Below are 23,189 nucleotides of genomic sequence, written 5' to 3'. Positions count from 1 at the left end.
GGCAAAGGAGGAACAAGGTTTCACCAATGAGCCCCTGAGGCTACAGAAAGACAATGTGGCATCTTTCTGATCTTAAGTTTTTCCTGTCCCAACCTCAGGCAAGAAGACCTGAAAGGTAACTGAAGATGGGTTAGCCCCAACTTTTTTGTTATAACTCTTTAACTCACACTAGAAAAAAATTTGAATATCCATAACAAGAGAATGAGAGAAAATGAAAAGGCCACTTGGCCTTCCCCTGGCCTAGAGTATCTCACCTATTTGCATGTATCAGTCACTTAAATGCTATTATTTCATCTGTGAAGCAGTCTCACTCAGTTGGATGCATGAAAAATGAACAGCACACGTCTTTGAAAAAAATTAACACGTTGTTCACTGTAGTTAGCCTAAATGCAGCATTCAAAAATTTGAGGCAGAAGGAAAATACTGTTTTAATAGAGACACAGTGTAAGTACTGGTGAGTCTAACAGGAGTAGTTTTGTAAAATTTGCCCTAACCAGTTATAACAACCTGAAATTTATTCAGAATGGTGGCATTAATTTAATTCACTTTTCATAATAAGAGATTTTATGAAAAATAAAATTATTTTCTTACCAAATAAAAAAATAATGCAGTCCAAGATCTGACTCAAAGTGAATTGAGATGAAACTCAGTATTCATAAAATAGTAACCATTTTATTGTAAAATTTTGGTGCTATTGCTGTTGCAAAAAAGTACACTAATTCACACCAGTTGCTAATCTTCAGAAATTGTTCATACCCTTATTAGACAGGACTATGAGCCTTTCTTCAAAGCAGATGAGTGTGAAATGAGAACCACATCTCACTTTGGTCCACTAGAGGGTGGCCTGACTCGCTCAGGGTGGTGGGACTCAGTTCACACAAGAGATCCAACATTTTCTTCTTTTTGACCTGTTGATAACCAATCCTTTGTGCTTCATTATTAATCATCCCCTATTATAAAGTAATTTCTTTTATATAAACAGTATGTATGATAAAAAAACCCTTTTTCTAACAACATCTATCTCGTTTATTTTTTTGTATATCTAGGAGAAGGGGTGATGATAACCACAAATTATTCTACAGTTTTTAAAAACTTCATAGTTTGTATGCCCTCTATTCGTGGACACAGAATAAAAAGGGAAACAATAAATCATTCACCAAAGAGCATGGCATAAAGGGAGAAAGCAGAAAGAAAGAGAAGGAAAAATCTGGACAGCCTATTGTTTATATAATTGGATGGCCATAAAAGACAGACTCAAGCAGAGAGAGATTGAAAGAAACTGACTTTTTATTTAACCAACCCCCTTCACAGTTTATTCTGAATTTTTATTTCTCAGGAAGATGTACTAATGCTCTTACTTTCTACTGATAAGAACAGGTAGTAAAATGTAATATTTGACAAAATTTGGAAGAGGAAGGATATGTAAAATCTTTTCCTGTCTTAAGCTTAAAAAAAAAAAAAACACACCAAAACTGGGGGCAAGGCACATTTTTCCTGAATAATTTCATTAACATACAGTATCCTCTGATACATACAGCAGCCTTTGCAGAACTTCAGTGATGTCTAGTAAGTTGTTCTGAGTACAGATAACAGTCCTTAAAAGAAAATAAATAAATAAATAAATAAATAAATAAATAAATAAATAAGGGGGGTGGGGGGAGAAAATTTGAACCTCCCAATCTGTTCTGTACAGACAGAAGGCATGCCCTGTAGCTGCCACAAATCGGAAGAGCTATCTGGGAGCGCGCACAGGCTCGTTTGGTGTATCCGTCCCCGGAGCAGCAGCAGTGTCACGTACCAGACATCTTCCCACGGGCAGCCAGGCCGGCGCAGCCGCGCGCACTGCGCGGCACCGGGGCGCGCCAGCATCGGCTCCTCCGCGGGGCCCGCTGTGAATGACCGCCGAGCAGGCAGCACCGTGTCAGGGGCAGGCGGCTGAGCGATGCACCGCTAACCACCATGGAAACAAGGAGGAATAAGAGCAGCTAGCGAGCATCTCTCTCTCTCTCATCCCCCCCACCACCCCCCCCCCGCTTTCTCTCTCCGCTGGATTGCGAGCCTCAGACAGCCAGGCAGCAACAGCGCCTGGCAAACACAAGGGATCTCAGCTGGCAGCACAGAGAGTCTCTCATGTTGTAGGATATCAATAGATACATTTATGTATTATAGACTGTTAGACACATGCATGCACACCGACTCACACCCATACATACGTGTACTCTGATCTATTCAGACTCTGGCTTTAAGACAAGTATGTCGCTACCTGAACTAAGGATTCAAAATTACTGAGATGCAAGAACTCCTCCAGCTCTGAAACTACTCTTATTATAGGGTAAGTTCCTCTTTATTTTCAATTTTACCCCGACTTTTATCTTAACTTGTAGACTTTTTCCTTTCTTCTTTTTGTAAAGTTATTTTATTAGTGTATTTTCACATTTTACTTTCTGAACAGAAATGCAAATGCAATTTGCCTTTTATGCCAGAGATAACCTAAATACGCTTGCAATAGTATCAGATTTGTGCATTTGTTAGCTTGAAATAACATCAAAGGATAAAAAATTCTAAAAGGAGAATGTTTCCACTGATGTTTCAGAGGCAAAATCAAATTAAACACTTGCTCTGTGTTTTGAAACCAATAAAACCAGATACAGGACAGCCTCCTTTCTTCTCTCCAGTGCTAGGATTAAGGAAAATGCTGTTTATGTCAGGACCTAAAAACCACTGAGCAGTGAGGCTGAATGAGCATATCACAAACAGTTATTGAATTTCTGCCAGGCTACATCTTAAGGATTGTGGCAAATGACTTTGCTTAAAAATATCCCCTTTCCAGTCAGAAGGGACAGTGTGAATGCCTGATTACTGGTGCAGCTGGAAAGGACGCATTAGGTAAAAAGGATCACATTAAGCAGAGGAGTTCTAATCTTCTTTGGTAATTAACAGGATCTCAGCAGGGTGCCTCTATTTACATGTAAGGAGAGTGTTTAAATCCATCACTATAAAAGCTTTGCCTGTTTTAGTATAGGAAGGGTCAGAACTGTTTGTCTTTCCTTTCCATGTCTTTGTTTTCACATGTCTAACTGGAGTTTTTGCCCAGCACTGATGTTGAGAAAGAGAACCCGAGACAGGGGGAAGCAAAAGGCAGCAAGTGCAGGGGGCTAGAAAAATGTCAGTGATTTTCTATTTAACCAAATTAATCAACTTAAAATTCCAGGCTAGCACTACAGTTGTCTAATGTGCTTGTGCTTATGCATGTCTATGTCATTTCTTCCATGCAGTATAAGAGTACCTCAGTATCCTTTCAGATGAAAACACATTCGGTAAAGTGCATCAGCATGGATCTGTGATTCATGCATCAGTGAAAGACAGAGATAGATTTTACTTTATACCATGAAAAAGGTTAATCTAATGCATGCTTCAAAGTGAAAAAAATACTATCTGCATCTTCCCGTATGCTTTTGTTTGCTTTTTAGAGTACTACATCTGTATTAAAAACATAGTATTTAGATTATTTCTCCTACCCCTTTTTCTCCCTTCAGCCCCCTCACTCCTGTGCACTCTGGAGAGCATCATAAAGATTCTGTTCCTTTGCACCAATGTAATTATTTGCTTGTAATTTTAGAGTTACTGTGTTCTGAGATCCAAACACTGTGAAAGAACCATCAACAGATAGCCACTGGCTTTAAGTCTGCCACCTTACCAAAAATGTCAGGAAATGGGTAGCTTAACAATATGCTATTGGTAAGAAGTCAATTAATTCAGGTGACCTTTGTAAATGGTAACAATAAAGCAGCTCTGACAATATGCCACAGCATTCGACATTCCCTCTGGAAAATGAATGAGCTTAAGAAGAGGTTTTCTTTTCAGAGTACAAAATGAAAGGTATTGAAGCATTAGCTCCTGCTATTGCTTCCTCTATTGTAGATGGTCTATGAAACCTGTTTAAAGCAAGCTGACTTATTTTATTATATGAAACACAATCTCTGGTCTAATTAATTAAATATCCTGTTTTCATTCACACTGCATGTGCACTTCAGCTGTTAAAGCAAGAATTTCCAGCTCCTGGTTTGCATTTTTACAAAATGTGTAAAATAAGTACAGAAAACCTGATTCTGATCTCTTCATGCAATGTGCAAAGGACTACTCAGAGGAAACTTTTTCTACATGCCTCGGTAGCTGCTCAGCTTTTCTGAATCTTTATCCTTATTCACTTTTAATGTAGAAAAAAAGTAAATATGAGTAACTTTACACAAATGCATGTTGGGGTTTGTCACATATGCTCTGATGTGCTCCTTTAAAATATATAGATATGCCAAAGAGCTTCAGAAAAATGTAGCCATTTCAATCATACATGTACAGAGAAATATGCTATAGATGCAGCATCTCAGTACACAGCACACACATTCTTAACCAGCAAAGCAGGCAAAATGTATGGTGACTGTATTTTGGTTAATACTCCCTCAAAGCTCCTGCAATAATGTTGTAGTGTCAGACAACGACTGGCTGATGTTGTTATGGTAACCCTGAAGTCCCACCTTTTAGGGTGGCAGCTCTGAGCATAACATCAGAGCATGCCTGCTTGGAGTACCCTGAAGTGGGTGAGTCCTTCATTTTTGCACCGGAATTAGACCAGATCAACTAAGCACCATTGCTTGCTACCTGTAATGCAGATCAGAAATATAACATGTAATCTTTGTTAACTGATCAAGATTGAGCAGCTTATGAAAATACTCACATCCATGTCCCTTGTCACTAGAAAACAAAACTGTTTGCAAGAGAGAGCAAACCATTTAGGAGTGTTGGAGCCACTTTCTTTGACTCTAGTCCATAACCTTTATTACATTAATAAATGCTCTACCATCAAACCAAAAGCTTTGCTGCTTGGTGACAATCACTCTTAACCAAAGTTAGACTGGTATTTAATAGCCAAGTTTTGGAGTATTAGAACAATAGAAGAAGATAAGCAGTAGAAAACAAAGAGTTTTTCAAGACAAGCTCTATCTACCATTGAAAGAAAAGTCACCACAGAGAGGAAAATGAAACCTTTTTTGAACTGTATATAGATGGTTTTAGTGATTCATGCTACATCAATGTTTTTGTTAATTCATATATCCTTTCTTCAGGTAGTACTATTAAAAGCTGAAGGAAAACAAAACTCTTGACAGAGACATTGTCAGAAACTATCTTAAAATACTCTTCCACGTCAAATTCCACAAACTCTAGTTAATATCAAGTAGCAAAAACTGACAATGAAAAAACAATTTCACATGTAGCACTCATGAAACTATTTTCTGAAATCAAAGGAACAGACAGTTTCTAAAATTTTTCTGAAGATCAAAAATCAGACAGCTTCTAATTTATTTTTTTAATAGAATTGCCTTCTACAAGCCTTCATACTACTTTAAAAGCATAATAATTCTCATTCTAACAACACAACAAACAATTAAAATCCTTTACTTTACTGAAAGGAAAATTGCAGTAGAATTTGAGAAGAAACAGTAGTGACACATGTCATTAGAAAGGTCATTAAACACATTAGTATTAAGAGAAGAATCAATACTTTTCATTACAACTGTAATGTAACTGTAAAAAGGAATTAATGTGCCTTTTACTTATTCAACTGACTGGTCCACAAACTGTTAAAAGCCGTTATTGTGAAATGGTGTAGTTCATAAAGAGCTTATTTAAATAAACAGTATGACCTTCAGTGTTATACACAAAACCTATAAATTATTTCATCAATTTTTCCTCAATGAATTCATATCCACAACTGAACTGAACCAATAAATGTTTATTAGCACAGCACATGGACCTATACTCTTCTGCACCAGAGAAAAATCCAATATGGATGTCAATAAGATTCTTTCACATTTGGTTCTTCATGGAGTAGCTGAATGTGACACCTTGTGAGAAAAAGCATTTTCATGAGGGCAAAATACAAACTACTTTCACAATTTTGCTTGATCCAATTGCCCTTTTCCAACAGGATTTCAAATTCTTGATACATGGAACATCAACCATAATACAAGCTACAGGCATGCTCTCACCCCTAGCATTCACCAAACTGCTTACTTTTCTTAAAAGCAATAACAAATGCAGATATTAAAATGAAGGGAAAGTTTCATTTTATAAACACAAATTTATACAGCATATCCTTGAAACAATTATCCTTCATTTAGAAATACTTCTTTTTCACCAAAGAGTTATCTCAACTCTCTTTCAGCTTGGCCACAAGCAGCAGTGGTCTAATTCAAAGGAAATAAGAAAAAAGATCTCTGCATTCACATTATTTCTATTCAGTTGTTGTATTTCTGGAATTCATTAAAATATCTTCCCCAAATTTAATGGTAGTTTAACTCTACTGACCTCTGTATTAGAGAAGAAAAGAATATTGCCTCCTTTCTGCTCCCAACTCCCACAGTCTCAGTGAAACTGGGAAATGCTTTTTGACAACACTGGCACAAAAGAAATCATTTAGCTTTTCTCTTTCCTGAATAAGCATCTGTATTTAGAGGTAAACACTGCAAAGCAGAATAAAATGCTACGGAGAATATTTTTTCAAAATGTCTACTGATTATTAGTATTACCCCATAAGTCTTCTAATAGACATTTCTTGTTATGCAAATAGCAACCAGCCTGCCAGGAAATACTTTAAATTCTCTATAACATTTCGAATAAAAAATGTAAAAATCTTAAGTTTAGCTGTACCAAAAATCCCTGGGCATCCAGCTACTAGTATGAAGAAAAAAGAAAAAATATTTTTTTAATAAATTATATGTCTAGGGATCAGACAGTTTCAGAAATTACCTATTTAATAAATTATGGAATAATAGAACAAAATAAGCGTGGTGTAATAGAACACACAATGAAGAGCAAAGTTGTGCATTGAGACTTTTTTTTTAAATCGCCATAGTACGCAATGCTATTCTATTATACCATCATCCTGGATAAGAAAAGGTGACTCCAAAATTGTCTTTAAAAAGGCAGAATTACTAGGGCTCTTCTAGAGTGGTGTTGGAAGGTTAAAGGAAACTGGGTTGGTTAGTTTTGTCATGGTGATAAAACAAAAAGTCATTCTTATTTGAGATAGAACGAGAAATATATACCAGATTTGGGAGGCATTTAAATAAGTACAATTATGGGACTCACTCACTGAATAAGGATAAATACAAATGTCTCTTACTTTACAATAATAGCATATCTCTGATGAAAACAGGTATCTATTTGTTGCTATTTATATCATATTCATGTGATTTATTTAGTACCTAAAGACCTAATAAAATTTTTCATCTCGACAGGAATAATTTTTATGTGAAAACAGAAACTTTTCTCAAAGATTTTAGCTAGTGTCATGGTAGCTATAAATAGAAAGACCAGAGAGAGACATTTGTTTCTTCACCCCAAGCTCATTCCTGTTGCCAGGTTCTCTCAAGTCACTGAACTTCCTCTCCCCTCTGGAAAGCAGCTTTCTCTAGAGGTCATGTCAAGCATCAGCAATTTTTGCAGATGACACTTAACAGTGAGCTAATTCACCCAAGTTCAGTACAGTGCAGTTCAGTGTTTCCACCAAAGTGCAGAATTACCTGCTGAGCTCTCCACCCCAGATGGCTCCATGTTGCATGCCATGGAAGGAGCTGAGAGACAGGAGAGCCCACACTGGTCAAGGCTCACATGGTAGCTGAGTCTTCCAGAAAAAACTCTTTTCTGTGTAACAACAGCTCCAAACCCACCGCAATACTAAACTGCTCTCTTTTGTGTGAGAGAAATAAATACAGAAAAATACATACAGATATCAGGAAGTTCTGTAAAAATTCTTCCTCCCTCTGCACTGCAAAAGGATGCTTGTGAAACAATTCAATCAATTTATGAAGTACAGCATTTTCTCCTGTCAAATTCTAAACAAATAAAAAAAGCCTTTTAGTATGAAAAATATAATTACAGTCAAGTGGTGTTTCATTACCACTGTAGCTTGAGGGACATTATCTGTACAACTCCTATTAAATACCACTTCATAACAATATACAGTTACTTAGGTTATCCTCTAAGCATTACACTAAAAGATTATCCTAGATATACCACATGTATTACACCATTTTGAACATATATTTCTTTTTACATGAGGTGTACCATGTTAACTTACTGAAAAGACAGCTGAGACTCTACAGCCTCTATTTCATGACACTCTCACAACACAGTAATTTTACTATTTCATTTTAATAAGTTTGGCCAGTCACTTGCTGGTAAGCCCAATACAAGGCTAAAACTCAACAGCACTTGAGAGAAATGGAATGATTAATAATGATTATACCAGTTTATAGAGGTATCCTTATGAGGTGAGAGAAGACAAAATGAGGCAATTGCAAATATAATGAGCTGTTAAATTAGAAATATTTGTCTGAATAGCAATTTCACCCACCATGTATAATTCAGGTAACATATTCTTCTGAATGTTGCTTTGATATAGATTATCCAGTCATCAATATTGTGTCAGACAAACACACTTTCAGTCATTTTATTTTTATTGTAAAATAAGAGACAAAAAGGATATTCAGCATATTATTCCAGAGTTAGACTCCAAACTCTAAGCTCCAGAAACACATAAGGAAAAGTACTCTATCTTCCAACAGCAGCAGCCAAACTGCTGAGCTCTATTTTTCCTGGGCAGAAAGAGGAGCCAGTCAATCTGAGCAACTGCACAGAAATATTTCTGCATTTCTCACTTCCACCCATGGCTAATATGCATGTTGGGACACACATTATACAAACCCTACACTCCCTCTGATAGGAAGCAATGGATATCAGTGCATAGAGTCATTTTGATGAGGCTACTCAAGGCAATGCAGACCCAAGTACCTTTATTAGGCATTTAAATATTGACTTCAGCAGCTATCATTTAACAGTAAGCTATAACTAGAATAGATAACTAAAATTACATACAAAGATTTAAATCCTGAAATCTTAAAACTACCCATATATTGTCCAAATTATTAAGTACATTTAGGATCTCTGGTCATTTCAGTTCAAGCAAAGTATATAGATCCACATATTTGGAATTTGCGTACATGGAGGTCCTGGCCTTCTGTTCCATACTGAAATACCCTTTGCTCTTTTAAGGTTTGGAAAATCTATAAACTTGATGGTTTTCAAATGCTATTCTTCATTACTGTTCTGACAGCCTCTGAGGTTTACCAAAAAATCACAGAAAGAAACAAAAAAATCCCCATTTATCTAAGGTGTATGTGAATTAAGGATGATGTAATCTTTACTTTGTTTTACATTTGGTTTATATATCAGTTCTTCAAAAAGCATCTCGTGTTGGTATGCCATTATGTCAATCCTACCAACAAACAGGTACAGAAAACATTAAAAAATGAAGAAAAAATAATAAAAAGTTTAAATAAACAAACATATCTGTACCTGATACAAATAAGGCAGGCAAACTATAATACTTATGTAGAGACTGTAGACTATCCATTTACAACTACTCAGTGGTAAGCATATAGAAGTTGTGGCATAAATCCACTATACTACTATTTAATCTCTCATGTAGAGGTTAGTCAAACTTTCAAAACATCTGAGTAAATTCTGTGAAAGCAATCTACTCCATCATTAATTGCAATGTAGATATTTATTTTTACAATAAAGAGTAATCAATGCTCAGGGCTGAGGAAAATGTTCAATTCCATAAAAATTAAATTTGCATTAGCATTGATTAAAAATAAATTTTGTTTGGCATGTCAAAGTACAGTATTGAATCCACCATGATCTGTGTGCAACGGAATGGTCAAAGGACAAGATTTGTAAGCATAGCAAGTAGTAAGAAACTCCAGTTTGATTTTTACCTTCCATAAGCTGGTCTGGCATAACAGCAGACTTTGCTTTGGACTAGAGAGTTCCTGAGATCCCTTCCACTTGACTATCCCATGATGATCCTCTCAACAGAGAGGCTTGCTTCTCTGCCAACACTGCCTTGGGTGACAATATACAGCACCACCGTCATCACAGCCTGCTTAGATGTCTTGGTATGACTGCATCAGATGAGAGTCATTTACATGTTACTAGAGGTGAAGGGCGCTCTTCAATCTGTCTCTGAGCTAGTTGTATGGAGCTGAAAATTCTGAAAAGGCAGACAGTCTGCTGGACTGCTAAAGGAAATAAAACTCCATTTGGTCATGAGGCAATATTTGCTTTGCTGTTACCTTCCGAGAGAAGAGTAATTCAATGAAATCCCAGCAGGACACTAAAAGTGGTTTAAATATCCTACTAGCTTGTTTAAAATTTTCAAAATAAGACACTATATTTATTCAGTTAACAGAAAGCAACTGTTTTCTAGGAAGAGAGAAGAATTATTCCCTGAAACATTACCATCTTAATTTGTAATCTCTGTCTTTCTGCTCAGCCAGGTGTTTAGTTTTTTCCACAGATCTGGGACTGAATACTCTACAGTTTTATACACAGTTTTGAAAATACAGTGTTAGCATGAATTAGAGTTTGCATAATAACCACTCCACATTTAGTGCTAAACTTTGGCTTTCACTTCCTCGACTGGTATTTTACTTCATGCAGTGAATATCCTTAAACTGTTTCACTCTTTACATGTCATAAAGCTGCAATGAATTTCATGAGAAGTGGTCCTGCTGAGAAAACTTGTCAGTTTGAAGATATTATTTATTCTGAGTTTCCATAGTTATCTTCAATATCAAGATTACTTACTCCAATATTAAGATTATCAAGATACTCTACCAGAGTAATTTAAGAAACACAAACTGGTCACTCAAAGTTGCCTAAAATTTAGAGTACCCTTTTATAGATGATTAAATGGACACCATTTTAAGTCCTGGTTTTTGAAAAGACAGCAATGTGCAAAGGACAAAAATTAGAACCACACAATACTACCTGTAACCTCATGGAAGCCATGGAGTGTAAAGCAGGACAGAAATAAGCTGCAGCACTAAATTCCAGCCTTTGCTCTAATGTTATCACTGGATAACATAAGACAGCCCTTTCTGTTCTTAGTTCTGCATGTGCAAAAAACCATTGTCATGAGGTTTACTTAGTACTAATTTTAAAGGGAAGATTAGGAAGGCCTTTAAAGTATTTTTCTCATATTAGAACCATCCTGTGCAGACAGATTGCATTTCTATTCTTTGCCATGAGTAAAGGCTATAATTTGATAATGTTTTTAAAGAAAAGTGTTCCTGAAAACAATAAATTATACTGCTGATATTTATCACTGGTATTGTATCAACTCCCTAAGTAAATATTCTAGCACTGGGATACTCTAAACTCAAAAGTATGAAGAATAAAGAAGTTTTAGAAGAATTTCAACAAAGTAATAACAATGTAGTACTATAAACTGTGTTTATGATTGTTACATCTGCCAGACCAAGTCTGTTTATTGCCATTCACCGGTGTTAAGCATTTGAATGTAACTCAAATCAAAATGTTAATGATTCATCATAAAATTATTTCTTCTTGTAACAAGGATGCATTTCTCATTATGCAGTAATTTGCAGAATTTATTAAAAAACATTCTCCAAAACAAGCACAGAAAGGTTTGCCTTAACAAGAATTCCTGTTCAGTCCTAAATAGGACTCTTGCGAGAACAAGAAAGTCTTGTCTTTCTAAATACCTGATGGCTTTTAACTCAGACACTCATATTCAAGATAGATATTTAATGGAATTTGAACAATTACAGGAAGTCATATTTAAGTACAAAGGACAACTTTTAAAATGCAATTTAACTTCTGTTTACCTTCCCTGATAATCACACCCAGCAAACATGATCAGCACTTACAGCAACCACAGCTATATCTTATTGACAGTAAATCTAGATAGTTTGACGGGGCAAAAACCAATTTAAGCTTAGCAGTTGAATCCTTAAATGCCTTTCTGAGCCATGCAAATTACAAGTGTATGGGAGATTCAAAATAAAAGATGAAGCAGATCTAATTCATTGTTATGTAAATAGTACAGAGGAAAACCATAACGAACAAATTGAGGATATGAGACTGTATATGATACTGCTTTCCACACTGCCAATTTACATGTGTTTTATTCTTGGACTTTTTCTGCAAAATGCAAAAACTGGTTACCCTAGCAACTGCCACATGTTACTCAGTTTATTTCTGAGGTACAGAGCAGCCTATAAAAGAATAATATTGTGCACTTCTATTAGGATCTCCCAGCACCACAGACAATTCAGAACTTCATGTTCCATCATGTGCATGTATTTTCTGAAAGTTTTAAGAAAGCATATTAAATAAAGATTATTGTACATATTTTGTAAAATCATTTTCTTTATGGCTTGTGTGCAAATTAAAAACAAAGATTAGGCGCTGTATGGAGAAAAATGTATACTCTGTCCAACCTGATAGTTGTTTTCTGCACTCTTCTTTTATTACAGTTCTAGTAGACATCTATAGCAAACAAGTAAAGCTTTCAAACCTTCTTTAATGATGTATAGGATATCATCTTCCAAAGAGTAATAGGGTCCTGAGCAACCTGGTATAATGGAAGGTGTCTCCGCCCATGGTGGGAGGGGTTGGAAATAAGATGATCTTTAATGTCCCTTTAAACCCAAATTATTCTATGATTCTCTGATCATTCTTTCATACTCATTATGAAGATCTCAAATTCTCATCATCTGTTAAAGGTTAAGGTTTAGTACAAAGTAAGAATTAAAGGATTTTGCAGTTGCTCATTAATTATATGCCCTCCCTCCCCAAAATGCAGAACTCTTTGTTACGTGTCTAGGCCCTATACAATTTATGAGATGTCTTGCAATAGTAGTACAAAATAACCAGAATGATAAAAAGGGAGTCAACTGAAGTTAGACATTAATGAACACATCTTAAGGAAAACTCTGTCATTCTTTTGCTTTTGAAACCTGGAAAGAAGCCTCTGTGGCCACTGGAGATCCACAGCCCCTGGTCCTAGACACAGGCCTTTATCCAAGCAGTCTGCACAAGAACTAAGTCAGGACTCATAATTTATAGTTTATAGGTCAATGTTAAGCATTTTTTCCCTTCTTCCAGTAATTTTTTTTTTTCTGGTTTCTACATGAAAATATTTTTTAATAGAATAGAAGAAAATACTTGGTTACATCCTGACTCCTCATTCCAAATAGATGATTTTTCCCATTAAGATAATAAAAATATTTCTAAATTTGTACTTGAAACAGAATAATCAAAAATTAATAAGTCTTTGGATTTAAATAAGCATTTGTATGTTTGAATATTCTTCCTGCTAGCTATTTTCACAAGCTCTAACCAGTAAATGCTGCTCTGCCTGTTTTACTTATCTCTGCTGACTCCTTTTATATCATCACTTACCTGAAAAGAGTACAAAAGCTAAGGAATATCTTAGCAGAAGAAAATAAGCCCTATACCATTTTTCCCATGGTTATCAAGGATGGGGATTTTGGCATGTAGCTGAAACTGCAAATTACAGCATTAGATTGACGAGCAAAACAAGAGCACATGTACAAGTCCTGAGAAGTTTTGAACAGGTCTGGCAGCATCCTCTTGGATTGGAAGGGTAAACTAATAGAGGCTAATTCTGTATTTAGGCTTTGGGAGGCATTCAAACTAAAAGTTCCTCAGACATTACTGCTATGAGCATATGCTTCCCTTTGGATTCTTGTGATGCTTGGCTTAATCAAACTACAGAAACACAATAGCAGGGAACATATAAACAGACCTTTTTTGCATTCCCTTGGGACGTAATATAGAGAAATCAATTGTAAATTAATTGGGGAAAATTTGTTTTGCATAGCATAGAGAGGAAAAACATTAATTTGGAATCATTTGCTTAATGGCAATTCTAATATGTTATGCATGTATTCAACCTAGTTTTTTATAGTGAAATGCAAAACAATTATCAAGAATGTAAATACCAATAAACTGTAATCTACACCTCTATTACAAGTAAAAGTAGAGTCAAAATAATAGATAACAATTTCTACCAAGAAATATTCAGATTAGTTATTTGAGTGCATCAAATCTTCCATCAGCTTATGAGAATTTATAACCATTTCACTACATTTAGGCACACTGGGTACAGATATGCAAAGCCACTCAACAGCACAGAGGTTTCATGTTGTATAGTCTATCTGTGTGTAAAGCATTCACGCCAGTGCTAGCTCTCCATATGTTACTTACTTTAGGTCTTATATAAACAATAACTGCTCTTAACTGTAGGTTCTTTATTATTATATGCTTTGGTTTAATAAAAATTCATATTTTTTTTTAACACTAGAAACAAACTGATGCACAGTTGACCTGATTGTTGACTAGATCTCTGACAGAAGGCAGAGAGGAAAGAGCAGTCAGAAATCTTACTGCATATATGGAAAAAGAGTGGCTTGTGATGATTTTTGCTTTTCATACCATTAATGAGATTTGAGACCCCCTTATTGAAGTTCCTGTCCTCAAATCCACCATTTCCACAGCCAGAGGCATTGTAGGTCAATGTGGTTATCTCAGATAGATAAGGTTTTTGTGACTGTACAAGCCTAAACCCCAGAGCCACTCTATGTCCATGTGGTTATCTCAGAAAATAAAGCTCATCACCACACAATCCTACAATCTATGCCTAACCAGACACAATTGAACCCTCAGGAATTAATGGACTTTCTTAAGAAGCATAAAAAGCATCTCTCAGCAGAAAGAAAGAACTGTGCACTGGATCATTCTGTTCAAATTCCTTGCATTTAAGAATTCAATAAATAGTTTACAAGTAGTTCTAGAAGTATTCCTAGTATATTTAGAACTTATGTCTCTAACATAGGAATACAAACATCGAAAAAATTGCTAAGAATTTTTGCAAAAGTTACATTGCATTCAGAATCCAGACATTCTGAATCATATTTGCTTTTTTTTTTTCTGCTTTTCAAATTTTTTTTGCAGGAATAAATCTGTGTTCACACAAAAAGCTGTGCAAAATGAATTCTGAGTCTATTACTTGAAATTGTTCAGCTGTAAAGCAAATTCTGCCTTGGATTCAACAAAGTTCATAAGCAACAGTTTATGAAAAGTCATTTACTTCGAAAGTACCTCCAACACAACGTATTACACAGAGGTAACAGTAAGCTCAGAATATCATATAACAAATATGAATTATTGTGGTTTTTCAAACTGGTTAAGTGGGAAAAAGTGGTGAAAAAAACATGCAGCTTACTACTGTAAATGAAATCTAGTACATATGACAGCACACTGCAGAAAGTAGCAAACATTGATAACCCAAACAGACATGGAGTTTGGCCTAGAATTTGAGATCTTTCAGATTATGTGTGATAAAAGCTGAGCTCTTGTAACAGGTTGATGGCATGGTAATTGCTGGTTTCATTCATCTCTTTTAGGCCTAAAGGATTGAGAAGTCTAATTCTTACCACATGGGTCCCCAAACAGCCATTAGACAGAGAGACAGTCTGAGTGGAAAAAAAGCCCTCAAAGGACAAAGTAATGAGGGGTTTTTTGTTTATTTTTTTAATGAGTGCTAGAAATCAGTGCATAGAGAAGCATTAGATTTAAGTTAACATCAATTTGGTTTTACTTCCAATTCAGTTAATTTCCAAAGATGGTGACCAAGAGCATGGCAAAGTAAGAAAAAGAACCCCAACCTTTCTTCTTCTTTGCCCTCATCTCACTCTCCCATGTCTAGCCGACAAAACCTGTTTGTACCTATTCCCTTCGGAATAAATCAACATTTTAATTTAATAGTATTATGTTATCCCTTTAAATTGTGCTCACAATACTAGCCACCAAGGAAGCAGTTAACAAATTCCTTATCATTCCACAGCTATTTTACAAACATAAGGTGCAACTGAGATGGCCAAATTTTAAAAATAAAAATATTAAAATCATAGTTATTCTGAAGAGTTTGACAAATTTTCATACCAAATACATTTCTTTTAAATTCTGAATCTGGCTGGCAGGAAGACTATGAATATAATGAATGGTACATAGCAGCATCCTGCGAGTTAGGATGTGAAAGGCTAGGAGACATGCATGGAGCTACTTTAAGTTGATTTCCAGTCAATAAGTATTCTGAATATTTTCCAGGCACAAAATTAAATGAGACCACAATTAACCTCAGCCAGATTCTGACACATGCCCATACTGCAGAATGCTCTGTCTGTATCCTCCTTTCCTGAGGACAGCCACTGAAATTTTATTTTTAACTCTACTGACAATGTCTACTTTATGAAGAAATAGATGCAGTTCTGCAGCAAGTGTCAGTGCCCTCATGAATATTGGCATATCAGACAAAGTCACTGAAATCTGACACTAATCATTTTGAATATTAAAATTAAAAAAGGATGCATAATAAAGAGTATTACAGCAACTGTTGCTTTAGAAGTATGTTGCCTGATAGACCTGAAGAATTACCTGTATTTGTCTGGTATTGATTTGTAACCCTGCAAAATTCTTTCTAATAACACGCAGAATGGAAGCCTAACACGTGTAAACATTAAAATATCAAACTAGTATGGGTAGCCTCTGGAGCTAAGGATTTTTCTTCCAGTGAAACAAATTCTGTTTCATGCTGCTTAGCCATTATTATTTTTAAAAGAGAAAGCAATTAAAACCATAGCGAAAAATTCATCGAGAGCGACTTTCATAACAAAAGTATTACAGACCCAATAGCAGTAAGATAGGAATGAGCCTGTTCCAAAACAATCTGCCTAAACTAATTACCAAACTAATGAAGGCTAATCATTTCAAACTTTAATAACAGCTTGAAGAATATGCTATTTCACAATTAAGCAAATGAACCAGAAAGATTTTTTTCACTAGAATGTGCTGATTTATCTCTCCATTGGATTTCAAGGATCACATTTGTGTATAATCTACTACTTTATTTATAGAGTAAAACAAAATAAATCAAAACAAACCTTCCCATTCATCAAAAATAGTGTGTTGTTTCTTTTACATTCTATTACAAGTTCAGAGGAGAGAAATGTTGCCTCCTTCTCCTTAACAGTTCTAGAAATTGAGTTCATATATAGGGAAGAAGTATTTGGGGATGTTAATAGGAGCATTTCTGCTTTAACGGAATAGAATTCTTACTTCTCTGGCATAGGGCAGGTCTAATAACAATTGCTGAATGACTTAAAACCTGAAAGTAGCTTGGAAGACCAGAAAGACCAGAAAAAAAAAAAAAATGAAACTTATCAAGACTTCTTAACTTTACCATTTCCTCGGTTATTAGTTTGGTAGCTACACAGTATTAAAATGAGATTATTCAGCCTAAGGAAAAAACAACTATGAATGCTTATCAATTAAGCATAGCAAATAGTTAGCCTTTTGATCCACAAACATTGAGCATTACCTATAACCAAAACATCCGTGGTACCATCTAATTTATTAGGTCATCATCCTGGACAGTCATGATAAGAAAAAGGATATATAATCCTTCCGGAGAAACATTAAAATGTTTTTCTAACTCTCAGCAAAACAACAATCGACTTCAAAGCATGAGTTCCCTTGACAAAAAAGGGTTTGGTAATAGATCAAGCTACTAAGAACACAACCTACTCAACGTTTTTGGATGGATGGTATGGATCACTGCACAACAATTTTCAAAGGAATACCAAGCCTTGCTTTATCTTTGTCAATATGTAATTGTAGTCTTCCATTTTTATTTCTTTCAAGCTAATTATAGGGGTTTGTAATTAAATATCTATGTCTCCACCTGCAGTAGAAATTCCATCTTTCATTAAAACATTAGGCTAGTGAATATTGGTTTTCTGTGTCCAGATGACTATAAACCACAAGGATATTAAAAAGAATTGAAACATTCTGACTCTGGAGAGAACACATCTCAATAAATCTTCAGTATTTTGTTCCAAGAAAGGTTTCTATCAAAAATTGTTAAAAATGTTTTTAAAATTGACCCTTGAAAAATAAGTATTTTTAGAAAAAAGTCAACTGAACAGCAAAATTATTTGTATCTTATCAATTTTCATTCAATTATAATTTTTAACAGCAACCTGGGAATTATAATGAAAATAAAACCCAATTTTCAAGCCAAACATTTTTTTGGCCTTTAGGGTATTTTCCTTACTGCTTGAAATACAAGTCCTAAAAGCCTGCTCCTGAAGGACTGCCAAACAAAGCTATTCCACCTCATAACTACTCAACTTTCTACTCATTACTTCTATAACTTTCAAATGCTATTTCATCTTCCGTGGACGTTGCTCACATTATTGCTCATGAATACCAAGAGACAGAAAAAAGCATTCTATCACCTTCAAAGGAATGTTTTCAGGACTTTTCAAGTTCTCAGCCATTCAGATGTGATGCTTTGCCTATTCATTTAATTACAGAATAATCTCAACCTTTAACCAACTGAAAATTACTGGATGGCACCAAAGATTCAGAATTACAATTTCAGAAATGCATCAGGATCATTCTCCAAAACCAGTAGTGGAAAGTAAACCTTATTGGTCATGGTTTGAAAAGATAGGAATTAGAAAACCCAGTGTTCTGCACTGCATTTTCCAAATCTGGAGTTACTTTCAAAATTTGTATTTCCCACATACAACAGGATACGATGATAAGGACAGTTTAAAGCATACTTAAACACACCTAAGGAATGTTACTGGATTTTGATCTTCAAACTCTTTCCATGTTTTATTTTCTTTGTATTAGGAATGTTAAAAGCAACTTAAGGTGACATTTCCTAGCTCATTAACAGAGGACACAAAGTCATTTGCAAGGAGACAGACAGGTGGTTTATAACTTCCATCATTATAATATCGAACAAGGTGACAACTATTGCCTGAAGGAAGGATAATTACAAGAGATGACTGCAAGAGAGCTTAAACTATATATTCAGTTCACATGTATATAAGAACTGGCAGAACAAAGCTGCACACCAAAGCTACATTATCCTCATATACCTGTTTATATTAACCATATTAACCCTCAATTCCCTTTTATTGGTATTGGTTTCTGTACTGCATCAGCTAACTCCATCAAGTGAATTATCTTCAAAGTATCTGCACTACCTGTTATGCACTACTACAACAAAGCAGACCGATTTACATTTTTCGAGAAACACCTCATCATCTTAATCTCTTTTTTGAGATGGTCAATCAAATGCAATTGGGACGTTGTCTGCCTGGTTTTAACATACTAGCTAAGGAAGGAGGAGTTAAGAAGTAAATATACCCTTCCAAATATCAGGGAGTGTCCACTGCTTTAAAATCTTCCATGGTATGTGCATATTTTTCTTCTCAACTATAGCAACATATATAATTTTAAATACTGCAGATTGCATGTAGGATTAAACAAAAAAAGAAAAAAAACCTCATCACATTCGGCGTTTATCTAGAGATTTTCTTTGTATTTTCTATGACTCTAAACCTTTACATAGGACACAAGTATTTTTCCATTATGTTTGCCTGTGATGTTTTCTCTATATATACTCTTAATTACTTTCAATACATGGCAGTATGTATTTACAATTAGTTCCAGTTAGTTTTTATACATATTCCTAGTTAACTGGGGAGAACCATTTATTAATTCAACAAAAACCATCAGCAATTAATCTTCATATGGCCCTTCATAGTTGACATATTTTTCTAGAATTATGGTGCACATACAGGGAAAGATACAACTCCACATTTACTCAATAAATGTAACTACTCCTCATCTAGCTGTAAATTGTCACTGTACTAAAGATTTGTACAAATAACTAACAGCTCTTTCTACTCTGTTGTCCACAAAACTAAAACTGTTTTACAGAGGAAACAACCTTCATTTCCCTAGTTTTTTTCAGAAAATTTATTATAATTTTCCTCATACAACTGATTCTGCCCTAATTCCAATTTATTGTATTGAACCTCAATGACCAGTACCATATACAGCACTACATGAGGATTCTTACTTGTAGCCAATAAGCTAACATGATTTTTGGCATCTGCTGGGTTTGTAATTTCTGTTTCACAGGCATTCTGGTGCCAGTGGTCCTCCTATGAGTAAGGAAACATACCACGTCTTTCTCCTTACTTCTGATAATCACTCTGATGACTTCCAAATTTGAATCAGAAATTACTACTAGACCCTGAAAGCATAACTTGTCATTTTACATTGTTGAAATGTCACACTATTGCAAGATCTATCGTTACTCATTCAAGTTGTTTAACTGCTGAAAAAGACAACCATGCCATTGTCTGAAAGCATAAAGGCTGAAGTCAGGCTTAAAAAAAAAGTCTTAGAATAAAAATGCAGGCTGCTTTGATGTAACATTATCATTATGAGATTATGCCCAATCCATCTTCGGAAGGACAAACTGGAAGGACAGTTTGAAATGGTTTATCAGTCCCACTTTAATACATGTGATAAAAAAAGCTGTTTGTTCCATAATCACCACTAATAGGATCTTTTCAGTATCTTAATTCAAACTTGCCTTTTCTTCAGTCTGAAGAGCAATTATTCCATAGCAAGAGGCATTTCATTGCACAAATACATCTGTGCATCTCTATCATTCTGATCATAATGTGTATGAGGTAGTGTTCCTACCTGTCTCTATTGAAGCACCTACAGCAGATACGTCTATCCGAAGTCTTGCAATCCTAAGTAGGAATCACAACAAAATGCAAGAGAAATGCTGCATGTCAAGGAAAATCTAACACAAACTTCTGATTACAGTGATAGCAATCTGGTTGATTGGCATGAATCCTTGAACAGTAAATACCGGTCAAAATTCCCTGAAAGATCAGAACGTCAGATTTTGTGCTGATGTCAGGTTTGGCATCCAAAATTCAGAAAAATGGTGTAAGGATGATAGATTCTAGAAAGCTAAGATGGAAATACAAAATCAAAATGAAAGTTTCATAATTGAAATAATCCTTCTCAATGTTAATGAGCCAAATCATCTAACATTAAGAAACTGAGTCAATCTTTCACTTCAGACAAAATTTAAAAGAATCTTTTAAAATAACAGGAAACACTAGAAGAGTTATACATTGGAATAAAGTGGGATAGGTGGGTATTGTATCTACACATGCTGAAAACGTTTAAATAAATTTTCAATCTTGAAAGGAAATTAAAAATGCTAGAAAGAAAATTCAGTTAATGTTCCAGGAACTATAAGATTATTTTGCTGCAGTGACACACACTGTAGAAGGAATATGATATTTAACTGTAAGCACTGCTCTTTATCTATCTCGTATTTATCATCTTTCTTCTGGTCTTATTTTAAAAAGTAAATTTTGAGAAGATTGTATCAGCATTTTAATATATTTATTTCTGGGGAAATAAGAAGTGCACCACAGTAATCATATAGTGTGGATTAGAGCAAATGAATGGGTCATAAAAGCCAAAAACCACCATAATTTTAGGTCTACATATAACATTAGATTTGCAAATCACATGAAAAGAACCCTTAGCATGTAATATTATTAATGACATGCTCAGTTGAGCAAAAACTGTAATTTAAACGAAATACAAACCAAAATACTTTCTGCAATCAAAAATGACAGTATCTCTATGAGTTTTTTAATTTATGAGTATGCATAAATCACTCAAACTGTTATAAAACACAGCAGAAAAGAGAACTTTATTTCCTAATCTTTACAATAATATCCTGGTTTATGCATTGTCAGTTTTTGCATCCTGAAGTATTATTTTTTATCAATCCATTTCTCTACGCTGCTTCAAGCAAAAGAATTACAAAAACATTACCCATTTTTGTTGAACGATACATGGTGAACCTGGTTCCCCAGGTGGCTCAGAATGAAAGTAATCACCCAATACACTCACATTTATAAGGCTAAAGCAAGTCACCCTAATTTGGTAGGAATATTCATGACATAATAAATATCTCATCCACTACTGGCACTGCAATAATAAACCTTTTTTGGTTTTTAGTTTCTGCTTACTCTAATGGTAAGCAATAAATGTTTTCCCTACATGGATCTCAAACCAAATTTCATGTAATCTGTTGTAAGTATGCATCAATTACTGGCTGTGATTGTAGCAGAATGCTCCTGATATAACTGCGTTCATTAAACTCATTTATATCTTTGGATTATTATAGTTGATATTCAATACAGTGTACAATGGACATAATTTTTTTTAAATTATTGTAAGAGCATTTACCTTGATGTGAACAAGTCCCAAACAAACCATAGTTCACTAAATATTAAGAGTCTGCTATCAAAGGCTGAGAATTTAAAGTAATGGAAAATATTATGTGGTAAGTCTAGCCACTACTTCCTTCTGTCTTTATTACAGATATCTGAACACACCTATCTCTATGGTTTAGACATATTTAATATTTACATCTTAAGAGCCCCAGAGGAAAAACATATGCAGATTTTGCCAGTAGCTTTGCTGGATCTTGGCTAGGCTTTTTACTAGTCAAATGTACTACAGACTTGCAGAATCTGTACGGTAGCTTTCTAGAAAATCAAGCCAAAACTAGTCCGAAATCTTTAGTTCTGGCCATCTGCTAGAAGCATCTGGTAGCTGGGTACATGCACCCACATCCAGAACGTGACTGCTCTCTCGCCAACTATGTGCCTAGGTAACTGCCAATATGTGCTTCCCCACTGCTAACATGACAACTGTCAAAAAGAATCTGAACATGTACGAATAAATCTAAATTAAACTAACATATTACTTTCCTAAGTTACAGCCATTATTTTTGTACATAATTGCTTGATAATGGCAATGATACAAAAGTCGCATGGTGAAATCGGTCTAAGGCTATAACAAGGATACCAAGGATCTAAGTATTTTGAAGACTTATTGGTAACATTTTAGTCTAAGTGTTTTCTCTGACAACTAGAAAATATATATGTAACACTAGCAATGTGTTACATCTTTATAAAAAAACCAGAATTGTACATGAAATATCTGATTTAAGAAGAAGAAATAAAATAAAAATCAGTTCTGGTTCTTTTTAAAGTTTCTTCTTCTTTGTCCAAGTACATAAAATTATATGTAGTTTAATGGACACACATTGAATACATTGCAAGAGGATTTGGAAAGCCATACTACAAATTAGAATATAAATGACAGGTTAAAAATACAAATGGTAAAGAAATGTGTGGCTTCCACTGAAATTCATTCTCTTGTCATATAATTTTCTAAAATCTCTGCTCACTAAAAAAAACCAATAAAAATTATTTTGTGCACTTTATATTAAGAGAAGTAAAAAATAGGTGGTAACTGTA

At 34.8% G+C, this 23,189-nt stretch overlaps 2 protein-coding genes across 4 annotated transcripts in view; one reads left to right on the top strand and one right to left on the bottom strand.

The window, feature by feature from the left end:
* The window catches only part of IMMP2L (inner mitochondrial membrane peptidase subunit 2), a 428,434-nt gene that overhangs the window by 213,940 nt on the left and 191,305 nt on the right, over window positions 1-23,189 (bottom strand). The gene's annotated exons all lie outside the window — the stretch shown is intronic.
* LRRN3 (leucine rich repeat neuronal 3) overlaps window positions 1,718-23,189 on the top strand; it is a 31,355-nt gene continuing 9,883 nt past the window's right edge. The window contains exon 1 of the mRNA XM_010413548.4: window positions 1,718-2,332. The gene's annotated coding sequence lies outside the window, so the exon portion shown is untranslated. The remainder of the gene's footprint in view (window positions 2,333-23,189) is intronic.

This window comes from Corvus cornix, chromosome 1A (genome assembly GCF_000738735.6).
Source record: "Corvus cornix cornix isolate S_Up_H32 chromosome 1A, ASM73873v5, whole genome shotgun sequence".
NCBI classification, from domain to species: Eukaryota; Metazoa; Chordata; class Aves; order Passeriformes; family Corvidae; genus Corvus; species Corvus cornix.
This window is presented reverse-complemented; position numbering and strand designations above follow the sequence as displayed.